The 15,426-nt window shown below is 56.5% G+C and overlaps 9 non-coding genes and 4 pseudogenes across 9 annotated transcripts; all 13 read left to right on the forward strand.

The window, feature by feature from the left end:
• Positions 1-123: 123 nt before the first annotated feature.
• LOC146637219 (5S ribosomal RNA) lies at positions 124-242 on the forward strand. Its single transcript, XR_014905809.1, has one exon. It is a non-coding gene; the product is annotated as a 5S ribosomal RNA (ribosomal RNA).
• Positions 243-3,024: 2,782 nt separating this feature from the next.
• On the forward strand, positions 3,025-3,143 carry LOC146637220 (5S ribosomal RNA; annotated as a pseudogene).
• Positions 3,144-4,040: 897 nt separating this feature from the next.
• On the forward strand, positions 4,041-4,159 carry LOC146637221 (5S ribosomal RNA). Its single transcript, XR_014905810.1, has one exon. It is a non-coding gene; the product is annotated as a 5S ribosomal RNA (ribosomal RNA).
• A 942-nt stretch (positions 4,160-5,101) lies between these two features.
• On the forward strand, positions 5,102-5,220 carry LOC146637222 (5S ribosomal RNA; annotated as a pseudogene).
• Positions 5,221-6,475: 1,255 nt separating this feature from the next.
• LOC146637223 (5S ribosomal RNA) lies at positions 6,476-6,594 on the forward strand. Its single transcript, XR_014905811.1, has one exon. It is a non-coding gene; the product is annotated as a 5S ribosomal RNA (ribosomal RNA).
• Positions 6,595-7,217: 623 nt separating this feature from the next.
• Positions 7,218-7,336, forward strand: LOC146637224 (5S ribosomal RNA; annotated as a pseudogene).
• Positions 7,337-8,156: 820 nt separating this feature from the next.
• LOC146637225 (5S ribosomal RNA) lies at positions 8,157-8,275 on the forward strand. Its single transcript, XR_014905655.1, has one exon. It is a non-coding gene; the product is annotated as a 5S ribosomal RNA (ribosomal RNA).
• Positions 8,276-9,215: 940 nt separating this feature from the next.
• Positions 9,216-9,334, forward strand: LOC146637226 (5S ribosomal RNA). The gene has a single exon (XR_014905812.1). It is a non-coding gene; the product is annotated as a 5S ribosomal RNA (ribosomal RNA).
• A 637-nt stretch (positions 9,335-9,971) lies between these two features.
• Positions 9,972-10,090, forward strand: LOC146637227 (5S ribosomal RNA). The gene has a single exon (XR_014905813.1). It is a non-coding gene; the product is annotated as a 5S ribosomal RNA (ribosomal RNA).
• Positions 10,091-11,072: 982 nt separating this feature from the next.
• Positions 11,073-11,191, forward strand: LOC146637228 (5S ribosomal RNA; annotated as a pseudogene).
• Positions 11,192-12,527: 1,336 nt separating this feature from the next.
• LOC146637229 (5S ribosomal RNA) lies at positions 12,528-12,646 on the forward strand. The gene has a single exon (XR_014905760.1). It is a non-coding gene; the product is annotated as a 5S ribosomal RNA (ribosomal RNA).
• Positions 12,647-13,743: 1,097 nt separating this feature from the next.
• Positions 13,744-13,862, forward strand: LOC146637230 (5S ribosomal RNA). Its single transcript, XR_014905621.1, has one exon. It is a non-coding gene; the product is annotated as a 5S ribosomal RNA (ribosomal RNA).
• An 822-nt stretch (positions 13,863-14,684) lies between these two features.
• Positions 14,685-14,803, forward strand: LOC146637231 (5S ribosomal RNA). The gene has a single exon (XR_014905814.1). It is a non-coding gene; the product is annotated as a 5S ribosomal RNA (ribosomal RNA).
• The last annotated feature ends 623 nt before the right edge of the window (positions 14,804-15,426 follow it).

The following is a 15,426-nucleotide window of genomic DNA, read 5'->3' on the forward strand; positions in this document are numbered from 1 at the left end:
AGCCTTTGGGTTAGGGTATTATGCAAACATGCAGGTATGGTTATAGGATTGTCTTCGTAACTTCAGGTACTTGCCACCTAATCACTTGAATCCATAAATTGAGACATTGTGCTGGGGCCAGCAGCTTACGGCCATACCACCCTGAGCACGCCCGACCTCGTCTGATCTCGGAAGCTAAGCAGGGCTGGGCTTGGTTAGTACTTGGATGGGAGACTGCCTGGGAATACCTGGTGCTGTAAGCCTTTCATTTTCATGTCATTGAACCGCTTTTGATCCAGAGAAGGGGTGTATTAAAAGACCAAAAGCAGCTCCCCATTAATGAGGGCACATTAACGACATTGCTTTTGGCTGTTTTCCAATGTCTTGTGCTGCTAGCTGATGCCACCTACACCACACCAGGGCCTGAGTGACCGGCTGGGGCCACTTACACCACATCAGGGCCTGTGGCTGCTGGCTGAGGCCACTTACACCACACCAGGGCCTGTGGCTGCTGGCTGAGGCCACCTACACCACACCAGGGCCTTAGTTGCTATTGAGGCCAATTACACCACACCAGGGTCTGTGGCTCTTGCTCAGGCCACTTACACCACACCAGGGCCTGTGGCACTGGCTGAGGCCACTTACACCACACCAGGGCCTGTGGCTCTGGCTGAGGCCACCTACACCACACCAGGGCCTTAGTTGCTATTGAGGCCAATTACACCACACCAGGGTCTGTGGCTCTTGCTCAGGCCACTTACACCACACCAGGGCCTGAGTGACCGGCTGGGGCCACTTACACCACATCAGGGCCTGTGGCTCTGGCTGAGGCCACCTACACCACACCAGGGCCTTAGTTGCTATTGAGGCCAATTACACCACACCAGGGTCTGTGGCTCTTGCTCAGGCCACTTACACCACACCAGGGCCTGTGGCACTGGCTGAGGCCACTTACACCACACCAGGGCCTGTGGCTGCTGGCTGAGGCCACTTACACCGCACCAGGGCCTGTGGCTGCTGGCTGAGGCCACCTACACCACACCAGGGCATTAGTTGCTATTGAGGCCAATTACACCACACCAGGGTCTGTGGCTCTTGCTCAGGCCACTTACACCACACCAGGGCCTGTGGCACTGGCTGAGGCCACTTACACCACATCAGGGCCTGTGGCTGTTGGCTGAGGCCACTTACACCACACCAGGGCCTGTGGCTGCTGGCTGAGGCCACTTACACCACACCAGGACCTGTGGCTGCTGGCTGAGGCCACCTACACCACACCAGGGCCTGTGGCTGCTGACTGAGGCGACTTACACCACACCAGGGCCCTTTTGCTGCTGGCTGAGGCCACTTACACCACACCAGTGCCTGTGGCTTCTGGCTGAGGCGACTTACACCACACCAGGGCCTGTGGCTGCTGGCTGAGGCCACTTACACCACACCAGGGCCTGTGGCTCTTGCTCAGGCCACTCACATCACACCAGGCCCTGCGCTTCTGGCTGAGGCCATCTTCACCAAACCAGGCCCTGTGGCTCTTGCTCAGGCCACTTACACCACACCAGGGCCTTATTTGCTATTGAGGCCACTTACACCACACCAGGGCCTGTGGCTCTGGCTTAGGCCACTTACACCACACCAGGGCCTGTGGCACTTGCTCAGGCCACTTACACCACACCAGGGCCTGTGGCTCTTGCTCAGGCCACTTACACCACACCAGGGCCTGTGGCACTGGCTGAGGCCACTTAGACCACACCAGGGCCTGTGGCTGCTGGCTGAGGCCACTTACAACACACCAGGGCCTGTGGCTGCTGGCTGAGGCCACTTACACCAAACCAGGGCCTGTGGCTCTTGCTCAGGCCACTTACACCACACCAGGGCCTGTGGCTGCTGGCTGAGGCCACTTACAACACACCAGGGCCTGTGGCTGCTGGCTGAGGCCACTTACACCAAACCAGGGCCTGTGGCTCTTGCTCAGGCCACTTACACCACACCAGGGCCTGTGGCTGCTGGCTGAGGCCACGTACACCACACCAGGGCCTGTGGCTGCTGGCTGAGGCCACTTACACCACACCAGGGCCTGTGGCTCTTGCTCAGGCCACTCACATCACACCAGGCCCTGCGCTTCTGGCCGAGGCCATCTTCACCAAACCAGGCCCTGTGGCTCTTGCTCAGGCCACTTACACCACACCAGGGCCTTATTTGCTATTGAGGCCAATTACACCACACCAGGGTCTGTGGCTCTTGCTCAGGCCAATTACACCACACCAGGGCCTGTGACACTGGCTGAGGCCACTTACACCACACCAGGGCCTGTGGCTGCTGGCTGAGGCCACTTACACCACACAAGGGCCTGTGGCTGCTGGCTGAGGCCACCTACACCACACCAGGGCCTGTGGCTGCTGGCTGAGACCACTTACACCACACCAGGGCCTGTGGCTCTTGCTCAGGCCACTTACACCACACCAGGGCCTGTGGCTCTTGCTCAGGCCACTTACACCACACCAGGGCCTGTGGCTCTTGCTCAGGCCACTTACACCACACCAGGCCCTGTGCTGGTTCCTGAGGCCATCTTCAACAATCCAGGGCCTGAGTGACCGGCTGGGGCCACTTACACCACATCAGGGCCTGTGGCTCTGGCTGAGGCCACTTACACCACACCAGGGCCTGTGGCTGCTGGCTGAGGCCAGTTACACCACACCAGGGCCTTAGTTGCTATTGAGGCCAATTACACCACACCAGGGTCTGTGGCTCTTGCTCAGGCCACTCACATCACACCAGGCCCTGCGCTTCTGGCCGAGGCCATCTTCACCAAACCTGGCCCTCTGCTGCTAGCTGTGGCCATGTACAACACACCAGGCCCTGTGCTGGTTCCTGAGGCCATCTTCAACAATCCAGGGCCTGTGCTGTTGGATAAATGCCAAACTAAGCCTTTGGGTTAGGGTATTATGCAAACATGCAGGTATGGTTATAGGATTGTCTTCGTAACTTCAGGTACTTGCCACCTAATCACTTGAATCCATAAATTGAGACATTGTGCTGGGGCCAGCAGCTTACGGCCATACCACCCTGAGCACGCCCGACCTCGTCTGATCTCGGAAGCTAAGCAGGGCTGGGCTTGGTTAGTACTCGGATGGGAGACTGCCTTGGAATACCTGGTGCTGTAAGCCTTTCATTTTCATGTCATTGAACCGCTTTTGATCCAGAGAAGGGGTGTATTAAAAGACCAAAAGCAGCTGCCCATTAATGAGGGCACATTAACGACATTGCTTTTGGCTCTTTTCCAATGTCTTGTGCTGCTAGCTGATGCCACCTACACCACACCAGGGCCTGAGTGACCGGCTGGGGCCACTTACACCACATCAGGGCCTGTGGCTGCTGGCTGAGGCCACCTACACCACACCAGGGCCTTAGTTGCTATTGAGGCCAATTACACCACACCAGGGTCTGTGGCTCTTGCTCAGGCCACTTACACCACACCAGGGCCTGTGGCACTGGCTGAGGCCACTTACACCACACCAGGGCCTGTGGCTGCTGGCTGAGGCCACCTACACCACACCAGGGCCTGTGGCTGCTGGCTGAGACCACTTACACCACACCAGGGCCTGTGGCTCTTGCTCAGGCCACTTACACCACACCAGGGCCTGTGGCTCTTGCTCAGGCCACTTACACCACACCAGGGCCTGTGGCTCTTGCTCAGGCCACTTACACCACACCAGGGCCTGTGGCTCTTGCTCAGGCCACTTACACCACACCAGGGCCTGTGGCTCTTGCTCAGGCCACTCATATCACGCTAGGCCCTGTGCTTCTGGCCGAGGCCATCTTCACCAAACCAGGCCCTGTGCTGCTTGCTGTGGCCATGTACAACACACCAGGCCCTGTGCTGGTTCCAGAGGCCATCTTCAACAATCCAGGGCCTGTGCTGTTGGATAAATGCCAAACTGAGCCTTTGGGTTAGGGTACTATGCAAACATGCAGGTATGGTTATAGGATTGTCTTCGTAACTTCAGGTACTTGCCACCTAATCACTTGAATCCATAAATTGAGACATTGTGCTGGGGCCAGCAGCTTACGGCCATACCACCCTGAGCACGCCCGACCTCGTCTGATCTCGGAAGCTAAGCAGGGCTGGGCTTGGTTAGTACTTGGATGGGAGACTGCCTGGGAATACCTGGTGCTGTAAGCCTTTCATTTTCATGTCATTGAACCGCTTTTGATCCAGAGAAGGGGTGTATTAAAAGACCAAAAGCATCTGCCCATTAATGAGGGCACATTAACGACATTGCTTTTGGCTCTTTTCCAATGTCTTGTGCTGCTAGCTGATGCAACCTACACCACACAAGGGCCTGAGTGACCGGCTGGGGCCACTTACACCACATCAGGGCCTGTGGCTCTGGCTGAGGCCACTTACACCACACCAGGGCCTGTGGCTGCTGGCTGAGGCCACCTACACCACACCAGGGCATTAGTTGCTATTGAGGCCAATTACACCACACCAGGGTCTGTGGCTCTTGCTCAGGCCACTTACACCACACCAGGGCCTGTGGCACTGGCTGAGGCCACTTACACCACACCAGGGCCTGTGGCTGCTGGCTGAGGCCACTTACACCACACCAGGGCCTGTGGCTGCTGGCTGAGGCCACTTACACCACACCAGGGCCTGTGGCTGCTGGCTGAGGCCACCTACACCACACCAGGGCCTGTGGCTGTTGACTGAGGCGACTTACACCACACCAGGGCCCTTTTGCTGCTGGCTGAGGCCACTTACACCACACCAGTGCCTGTGGCTTCTGGCTGAGGCGACTTACACCACACCAGGGCCTGTGGCTGCTGGCTGAGGCCACTTACACCACACCAGGGCCTGTGGCTCTTGCTCAGGCCACTCACATCACACCAGGCCCTGCGCTTCTGGCCGAGGCCATCTTCACCAAACCAGGCCCTGTGCTGCTTGCTGTGGCCATCTTCAACAATCCAGGGCCTGTGCTGTTGGATAAATGCCAAACTGAGCCTTTGGGTTAGGGTATTATGCAAACATGCAGGTATGGTTATAGGATTGTCTTCGTAACTTCAGGTACTTGCCACCTAATCACTTGAATCCATAAATTGAGACATTGTGCTGGGGCCAGCATCTTACGGCCATACCACCCTGAGCACGCCCGACCTCGTCTGATCTCGTAAGCTAAGCAGGGCTGGGCTTGGTTAGTACTTGGATGGGAGACTGCCTGGGAATACCTGGTGCTGTAAGCCTTTCATTTTCATGTCATTGAACCGCTTTTGATCCAGAGAAGGGGTGTATTAAAAGACCAAAAGCAGCTCCCCATTAATGAGGGCACATTAACGACATTGCTTTTGGCTGTTTTCCAATGTCTTGTGCTGCTAGCTGATGCCACCTACACCACACCAGGGCCTGAGTGACCGGCTGGGGCCACTTACACCACATCAGGGCCTGTGGCTGCTGGCTGAGGCCACTTACACCACACCAGGGCCTGTGGCTGCTGGCTGAGGCCACCTACACCACACCAGGGCCTTAGTTGCTATTGAGGCCAATTACACCACACCAGGGCCTGTGGCACTTGCTCAGGCCACTTACACCACACCAGGGCCTGTGGCTTCTGGCTGAGGCCACCTACACCACACCAGGGCCTGTGGCTGCTGGCTGAGGCCACTTACAACACACCAGGGCCTGTGGCTCTTGCTCAGGCCACTTACACCACACCAGGGCCTGTGGCTCTTGCTCAGGCCACTTACACCACATCAGGGCCTGTGGCTCTGGCTGAGGCCACTTACACCACACCAGGGCCTGTGGCTGCTGGCTGAGGCCACTTACACCACACCAGGGCCTGTGGCTGCTGGCTGAGGCCACCTACACCACACCAGGGCATTAGTTGCTATTGAGGCCAATTACACCACACCAGGGTCCGTGGCTCTTGCTCAGGCCACTTACACCACACCAGGGCCTGTGGCACTGGCTGAGGCCACTTACACCACACCAGGGCCTGTGGCTGCTGGCTGAGGCCACTTACACCACACCAGGGCCTGTGGCTGCTGGCTGAGGCCACTTACACCACACCAGGGCCTGTGGCTCTTGCTCAGGCCACTTACACCACACCAGGGCCTGTGGCACTGGCTGAGGCCACTTAGACCACACCAGGGCCTGTGGCTGCTGGCTGAGGCCACTTACAACACACCAGGGCCTGTGGCTGCTGGCTGAGGCCACTTACACCAAACCAGGGCCTGTGGCTGCTTGCTGAGGCCATCTTCACCAAACCAGGCCCTGTGCTGCTTGCTGTGGCCATGTAAAACACACCAGGTCCTGTGCTGGTTCTTGAGGCCATCTTCAACAATCCAGGGCCTGTGCTGTTGGATAAATGCCAAACTGAGCCTTTGGGTTAGGGTATTATGCAAACATGCAGGTATGGTTATAGGATTGTCTTCGTAACTTCAGGTACTTGCCACCTAATCACTTGAATCCATAAATTGAGACATTGTGCTGGGGCCAGCAGCTTACGGCCATACCACCCTGAGCACGCCCGACCTCGTCTGATCTCGGAAGCTAAGCAGGGCTGGGCTTGGTTAGTACTTGGATGGGAGACTGCCTGGGAATACCTGGTGCTGTAAGCCTTTCATTTTCATGTCATTGAACCGCTTTTGATCCAGAGAAGGGGTGTATTAAAAGACCAAAAGCAGCTCCCCATTAATGAGGGCACATTAACGACATTGCTTTTGGCTGTTTTCCAATGTCTTGTGCTGCTAGCTGATGCCACCTACACCACACCAGGGCCTGAGTGACCGGCTGGGGCCACTTACACCACATCAGGGCCTGTGGCTGCTGGCTGAGGCCACTTACACCACACCAGGGCCTGTGGCTGCTGGCTGAGGCCACCTACACCACACCAGGGCCTTAGTTGCTATTGAGGCCAATTACACCACACCAGGGTCTGTGGCTCTTGCTCAGGCCACTCATATCACACCAGGCCCTGTGCTTCTGGCCGAGGCCATCTTCACCAAACCAGGCCCTGTGCTGCTTGCTGTGGCCATGTACAATACACCAGGCCCTGTGCTGGTTCCTGAGGCCATCTTCAACAATCCAGGGCCTGTGCTGTTGGATAAATGCCAAACTGAGCCTTTGGGTTAGGGTATTATGCAAACATGCAGGTATGGTTATAGGATTGTCTTCGTAACTTCAGGTACTTGCCACCTAATCACTTGAATCCATAAATTGAGACATTGTGCTGGGGCCAGCAGCTTACGGCCATACCACCCTGAGCACGCCCGACCTCGTCTGATCTCGGAAGCTAAGCAGGGCTGGGCTTGGTTAGTACTCGGATGGGAGACTGCCTTGGAATACCTGGTGCTGTAAGCCTTTCATTTTCATGTCATTGAACCGCTTTTGATCCAGAGAAGGGGTGTATTAAAAGACCAAAAGCAGCTGCCCATTAATGAGGGCACATTAACGACATTGCTTTTGGCTCTTTTCCAATGTCTTGTGCTGCTAGCTGATGCCACCTACACCACACCAGGGCCTGAGTGACCGGCTGGGGCCACTTACACCACATCAGGGCCTGTGGCTCTGGCTGAGGCCACTTACACCACACCAGGGCCTGTGGCTGCTGGCTGAGGCCACCTACACCACACCAGGGCCTTAGTTGCTATTGAGGCCAATTACACCACACCAGGGTCTGTGGCTCTTGCTCAGGCCACTTACACCACACCAGGGCCTGTGGCACTGGCTGAGGCCACTTACACCACACCAGGGCCTGTGGCTGCTGGCTGAGGCCACTTACACCACACAAGGGCCTGTGGCTGCTGGCTGAGGCCACCTACACCACACCAGGGCCTGTGGCTGCTGGCTGAGGCCACTTACAACACACCAGGGCCTGTGGCTCTTGCTCAGGCCACTCATATCACACCAGGCCCTGTGCTTCTGGCCGAGGCCATCTTCACCAAACCAGGCCCTGTGCTGCTTGCTGTGGCCATGTACAACACACCAGGCCCTGTGCTGGTTCCTGAGGCCATCTTCAACAATCCAGGGCCTGTGCTGTTGGATAAATGCCAAACTGAGCCTTTGGGTTAGGGTATTATGCAAACATGCAGGTATGGTTATAGGATTGTCTTCGTAACTTCAGGTACTTGCCACCTCATCACTTGAATCCATAAATTGAGACATTGTGCTGGGGCCAGCAGCTTACGGCCATACCACCCTGAGCACGCCCGACCTCGTCTGATCTCGGAAGCTAAGCAGGGCTGGGCTTGGTTAGTACTTGGATGGGAGACTTCCTGGGAATACCTGGTGCTGTAAGCCTTTCATTTTCATGTCATTGAACCGCTTTTGATCCAGAGAAGGGGTGTATTAAAAGACCAAAAGCATCTGCCCATTAATGAGGGCACATTAACGACATTGCTTTTGGCTCTTTTCCAATGTCTTGTGCTGCTAGCTGATGCAACCTACACCACACAAGGGCCTGAGTGACCGGCTGGGGCCACTTACACCACATCAGGGCCTGTGGCTCTGGCTGAGGCCACTTACACCACACCAGGGCCTGTGGCTGCTGGCTGAGGCCACTTACACCACACCAGGGCCTGTGGCTGCTGGCTGAGGCCACCTACACCACACCAGGGCATTAGTTGCTATTGAGGCCAATTACACCACACCAGGGTCTGTGGCTCTTGCTCAGGCCACTTACACCACACCAGGGCCTGTGGCACTGGCTGAGGCCACTTACACCACACCAGGGCCTGTGGCTGCTGGCTGAGGCCACTTACACCACACCAGGGCCTGTGGCTGCTGGCTGAGGCCACTTACACCACACCAGGGCCTGTGGCTCTTGCTCAGGCCACTTACACCACACCAGGGCCTGTGGCACTGGCTGAGGCCACTTAGACCACACCAGGGCCTGTGGCTGCTGGCTGAGGCCACTTACAACACACCAGGGCCTGTGGCTGCTGGCTGAGGCCACTTACACCAAACCAGGGCCTGTGGCTGCTTGCTGAGGCCATCTTCACCAAACCAGGCCCTGTGCTGCTTGCTGTGGCCATGTAAAACACACCAGGTCCTGTGCTGGTTCTTGAGGCCATCTTCAACAATCCAGGGCCTGTGCTGTTGGATAAATGCCAAACTGAGCCTTTGGGTTAGGGTATTATGCAAACATGCAGGTATGGTTATAGGATTGTCTTCGTAACTTCAGGTACTTGCCACCTAATCACTTGAATCCATAAATTGAGACATTGTGCTGGGGCCAGCGGCTTACGGCCATACCACCCTGAGCACGCCCGACCTCGTCTGATCTCGGAAGCTAAGCAGGGCTGGGCTTGGTTAGTACTTGGATGGGAGACTGCCTGGGAATACCTGGTGCTGTAAGCCTTTGATTTTCATGTCATTGAACCGCTTTTGATCCAGAGAAGGGGTGTATTAAAAGACCAAAAGCAGCTCCCCATTAATGAGGGCACATTAACGACATTGCTTTTGGCTCTTTTCCAATGTCTTGTGCTGCTAGCTGATGCCACCTACACCACACCAGGGCCTGAGTGACCGGCTGGGGCCACTTACACCACATCAGGGCCTGTGGCTGCTGGCTGAGGCCACTTACACCACACCAGGGCCTGTGGCTGCTGGCTGAGGCCACCTACACCACACCAGGGCCTTAGTTGCTATTGAGGCCAATTACACCACACCAGGGTCTGTGGCTCTTGCTCAGGCCACTCATATCACACCAGGCCCTGTGCTTCTGGCCGAGGCCATCTTCACCAAACCAGGCCCTGTGCTGCTTGCTGTGGCCATGTACAATACACCAGGCCCTGTGCTGGTTCCTGAGGCCATCTTCAACAATCCAGGGCCTGTGCTGTTGGATAAATGCCAAACTGAGCCTTTGGGTTAGGGTATTATGCAAACATGCAGGTATGGTTATAGGATTGTCTTCGTAACTTCAGGTACTTGCCACCTAATCACTTGAATCCATAAATTGAGACATTGTGCTGGCGCCAGCAGCTTACGGCCAGCAGCTTACGGCCATACCACCCTGAGCACGCCCGACCTCGTCTGATCTCGGAAGCTAAGCAGGGCTGGGCTTGGTTAGTACTTGGATGGGAGACTGCCTGGGAATACCTGGTGCTGTAAGCCTTTCATTTTCATGTCATTGAACCGCTTTTGATCCAGAGAAGGGGTGTATTAAAAGACCAAAAGCATCTGCCCATTAATGAGGGCACATTAACGACATTGCTTTTGGCTCTTTTCCAATGTCTTGTGCTGCTAGCTGATGCAACCTACACCACACAAGGGCCTGAGTGACCGGCTGGGGCCACTTACACCACATCAGGGCCTGTGGCTCTGGCTGAGGCCACTTACACCACACCAGGGCCTGTGGCTGCTGGCTGAGGCCACTTACACCACACCAGGGCCTGTGGCTGCTGGCTGAGGCCACCTACACCACACCAGGGCATTAGTTGCTATTGAGGCCAATTACACCACACCAGGGTCTGTGGCTCTTGCTCAGGCCACTTACACCACACCAGGGCCTGTGGCACTGGCTGAGGCCACTTACACCACACCAGGGCCTGTGGCTGCTGGCTGAGGCCACTTACACCACACCAGGGCCTGTGGCTGCTGGCTGAGGCCACTTACACCACACCAGGGCCTGTGGCTGCTGGCTGAGGCCACCTACACCACACCAGGGCCTGTGGCTGTTGACTGAGGCGACTTACACCACACCAGGGCCCTTTTGCTGCTGGCTGAGGCCACTTACACCACACCAGTGCCTGTGGCTTCTGGCTGAGGCGACTTACACCACACCAGGGCCTGTGGCTGCTGGCTGAGGCCACTTACACCACACCAGGGCCTGTGGCTCTTGCTCAGGCCACTCACATCACACCAGGCCCTGCGCTTCTGGCCGAGGCCATCTTCACCAAACCAGGCCCTGTGCTGCTTTCTGTGGCCATCTTCAACAATCCAGGGCCTGTGCTGTTGGATAAATGCCAAACTGAGCCTTTGGGTTAGGGTATTATGCAAACATGCAGGTATGGTTATAGGATTGTCTTCGTAACTTCAGGTACTTGCCACCTAATCACTTGAATCCATAAATTGAGACATTGTGCTGGGGCCAGCATCTTACGGCCATACCACCCTGAGCACGCCCGACCTCGTCTGATCTCGTAAGCTAAGCAGGGCTGGGCTTGGTTAGTACTTGGATGGGAGACTGCCTGGGAATATCTGGTGCTGTAAGCCTTTCATTTTCATGTCATTGAACCGCTTTTGATCCAGAGAAGGGGTGTATTAAAAGACCAAAAGCAGCTCCCCATTAATGAGGGCACATTAACGACATTGCTTTTGGCTGTTTTCCAATGTCTTGTGCTGCTAGCTGATGCCACCTACACCACACCAGGGCCTGAGTGACCGGCTGGGGCCACTTACACCACATCAGGGCCTGTGGCTGCTGGCTGAGGCCACTTACACCACACCAGGGCCTGTGGCTGCTGGCTGAGGCCACCTACACCACACCAGGGCCTTAGTTGCTATTGAGGCCAATTACACCACACCAGGGCCTGTGGCACTTGCTCAGGCCACTTACACCACACCAGGGCCTGTGGCTTCTGGCTGAGGCCACCTACACCACACCAGGGCCTGTGGCTGCTGGCTGAGGCCACTTACAACACACCAGGGCCTGTGGCTCTTGCTCAGGCCACTTACACCACACCAGGGCCTGTGGCTCTTGCTCAGGCCACTTACACCACATCAGGGCCTGTGGCTCTGGCTGAGGCCACTTACACCACACCAGGGCCTGTGGCTGCTGGCTGAGGCCACTTACACCACACCAGGGCCTGTGGCTGCTGGCTGAGGCCACCTACACCACACCAGGGCATTAGTTGCTATTGAGGCCAATTACACCACACCAGGGTCTGTGGCTCTTGCTCAGGCCACTTACACCACACCAGGGCCTGTGGCACTGGCTGAGGCCACTTACACCACACCAGGGCCTGTGGCTGCTGGCTGAGGCCACTTACACCACACCAGGGCCTGTGGCTGCTGGCTGAGGCCACGTACACCACACCAGGGCCTGTGGCTGCTGGCTGAGGCCACCTACACCACACCAGGGCCTGTGGCTGCTGACTGAGGCGACTTACACCACACCAGGGCCCTTTTGCTGCTGGCTGAGGCCACTTACACCACACCAGTGCCTGTGGCTTCTGGCTGAGGCGACTTACACCACACCAGGGCCTGTGGCTGCTGGCTGAGGCCACTTACACCACACCAGGGCCTGTGGCTCTTGCTCAGGCCACTCACATCACACCAGGCCCTGCGCTTCTGGCCGAGGCCATCTTCACCAAACCAGGCCCTGTGCTGCTTGCTGTGGCCATGTACAACACACCAGGCCCTGTGCTGGTTCCTGAGGCCATCTTCAACAATCCAGGGCCTGTGCTGTTGGATAAATGCCAAACTGAGCCTTTGGGTTAGGGTATTATGCAAACATGCAGGTATGGTTATAGGATTGTCTTCGTAACTTCAGGTACTTGCCACCTAATCACTTGAATCCATAAATTGAGACATTGTGCTGGGGCCAGCAGCTTACGGCCATACCACCCTGAGCACACCCGACCTCGTCTGATCTCGGAAGCTAAGCAGGGCTGGGCTTGGTTAGTACTTGGATGGGAGACTGCCTGGGAATACCTGGTGCTGTAAGCCTTTCCTTTTCATGTCATTGAACCGCTTTTGATCCAGAGAAGGGGTGTATTAAAAGACCAAAAGCATCTGCCCATTAATGAGGGCACATTAACAACACTGCTTTTGGCTCTTTTCCAATGTCTTGTGCTGCTAGCTGATGCCACCTACACCACACCAGGGCCTGAGTGACCGGCTGGGGCCACTTACACCACATCAGGGCCTGTGGCTCTGGCTGAGGCCACTTACACCACACCAGGGCCTGTGGCTGCTGGCTGAGGCCAGTTACACCACACCAGAGCCTGTGGCTGCTGGCTGAGGCCACCTACACCACACCAGGGCCTGTGGCTGCTGGCTGAGGCGACTTACACCACACCAGGGCCCTTTTGCTGCTGGCTGAGGCCACTTACACCACACCAGTGCCTGTGGCTTCTGGCTGAGGCGACTTACACCACACCAGGGCCTGTGGCTGCTGGCTGAGGCCACTTACACCACACCAGGGCCTGTGGCTCTTGCTCAGGCCACTCACATCACACCAGGCCCTGCGCTTCTGGCCGAGGCCATCTTCACCAAACCAGGCCCTGTGCTGCTTGCTGTGGCCATGTACAACACACCAGGCCCTGTGCTGGTTCCTGAGGCCATCTTCAACAATCCAGGGCCTGAGTGACCGGCTGGGGCCACTTACACCACATCAGGGCCTGTGGCTCTGGCTGAGGCCACTTACACCACACCAGGGCCTGTGGCTGCTGGCTGAGGCCAGTTACACCACACCAGGGCCTTAGTTGCTATTGAGGCCAATTACACCACACCAGGGTCTGTGGCTCTTGCTCAGGCCACTCACATCACACCAGGCCCTGCGCTTCTGGCCGAGGCCATCTTCACCAAACCTGGCCCTCTGCTGCTAGCTGTGGCCATGTACAACACACCAGGCCCTGTGCTGGTTCCTGAGGCCATCTTCAACAATCCAGGGCCTGTGCTGTTGGATAAATGCCAAACTAAGCCTTTGGGTTAGGGTATTATGCAAACATGCAGGTATGGTTATAGGATTGTCTTCGTAACTTCAGGTACTTGCCACCTAATCACTTGAATCCATAAATTGAGACATTGTGCTGGGGCCAGCAGCTTACGGCCATACCACCCTGAGCACGCCCGACCTCATCTGATCTCGGAAGCTAAGCAGGGCTGGGCTTGGTTAGTACTCGGATGGGAGACTGCCTTGGAATACCTGGTGCTGTAAGCCTTTCATTTTCATGTCATTGAACCGCTTTTGATCCAGAGAAGGGGTGTATTAAAAGACCAAAAGCAGCTGCCCATTAATGAGGGCACATTAACGACATTGCTTTTGGCTCTTTTCCAATGTCTTGTGCTGCTAGCTGATGCCACCTACACCACACCAGGGCCTGAGTGACCGGCTGGGGCCACTTACACCACATCAGGGCCTGTGGCTCTGGCTGAGGCCACTTACACCACACCAGGGCCTGTGGCTGCTGGCTGAGGCCACCTACACCACACCAGGGCCTTAGTTGCTATTGAGGCCAATTACACCACACCAGGGTCTGTGGCTCTTGCTCAGGCCACTTACACCACACCAGGGCCTGTGGCACTGGCTGAGGCCACTTACACCACACCAGGGCCTGTGGCTGCTGGCTGAGGCCACTTACACCACACAAGGGCCTGTGGCTGCTGGCTGAGGCCACCTACACCACACCAGGGCCTGTGGCTGCTGGCTGAGGCCACTTACAACACACCAGGGCCTGTGGCTGCTGGCTGAGGCCACTTACACCAAACCAGGGCCTGTGGCTGCTTGCTGAGGCCATCTTCACCAAACCAGGCCCTGTGCTGCTTGCTGTGGCCATGTAAAACACACCAGGTCCTGTGCTGGTTCTTGAGGCCATCTTCAACAATCCAGGGCCTGTGCTGTTGGATAAATGCCAAACTGAGCCTTTGGGTTAGGGTATTATGCAAACATGCAGGTATGGTTATAGGATTGTCTTCGTAACTTCAGGTACTTGCCACCTAATCACTTGAATCCATAAATTGAGACATTGTGCTGGGGCCAGCAGCTTACGGCCATACCACCCTGAGCACGCCCGACCTCGTCTGATCTCGGAAGCTAAGCAGGGCTGGGCTTGGTTAGTACTTGGATGGGAGACTGCCTGGGAATACCTGGTGCTGTAAGCCTTTCATTTTCATGTCATTGAACCGCTTTTGATCCAGAGAAGGGGTGTATTAAAAGACCAAAAGCAGCTCCCCATTAATGAGGGCACATTAACGACATTGCTTTTGGCTGTTTTCCAATGTCTTGTGCTGCTAGCTGATGCCACCTACACCACACCAGGGCCTGAGTGACCGGCTGGGGCCACTTACACCACATCAGGGCCTGTGGCTGCTGGCTGAGGCCACTTACACCACACCAGGGCCTGTGGCTGCTGGCTGAGGCCACCTACACCACACCAGGGCCTTAGTTGCTATTGAGGCCAATTACACCACACCAGGGTCTGTGGCTCTTGCTCAGGCCACTTACACCACACCAGGGCCTGTGGCACTGGCTGAGGCCACTTACACCACACCAGGGCCTGTGGCTCTGGCTGAGGCCACCTACACCACACCAGGGCCTTAGTTGCTATTGAGGCCAATTACACCACACCAGGGTCTGTGGCTCTTGCTCAGGCCACTTACACCACACCAGGGCCTGAGTGACCGGCTGGGGCCACTTACACCACATCAGGGCCTGTGGCTCTGGCTGAGGCCACCTACACCACACCAGGGCCTTAGTTGCTATTGAGGCCAATTACACCACACCA

The sequence above is a fragment of the Diplotaxodon limnothrissa genome, linkage group LG3 (assembly GCF_057381915.1).
Source record: "Diplotaxodon limnothrissa isolate DT_005_m linkage group LG3, D_limnothrissa_male_GT1.1, whole genome shotgun sequence".
Lineage (NCBI taxonomy): Eukaryota > Metazoa > Chordata > Actinopteri > Cichliformes > Cichlidae > Diplotaxodon > Diplotaxodon limnothrissa.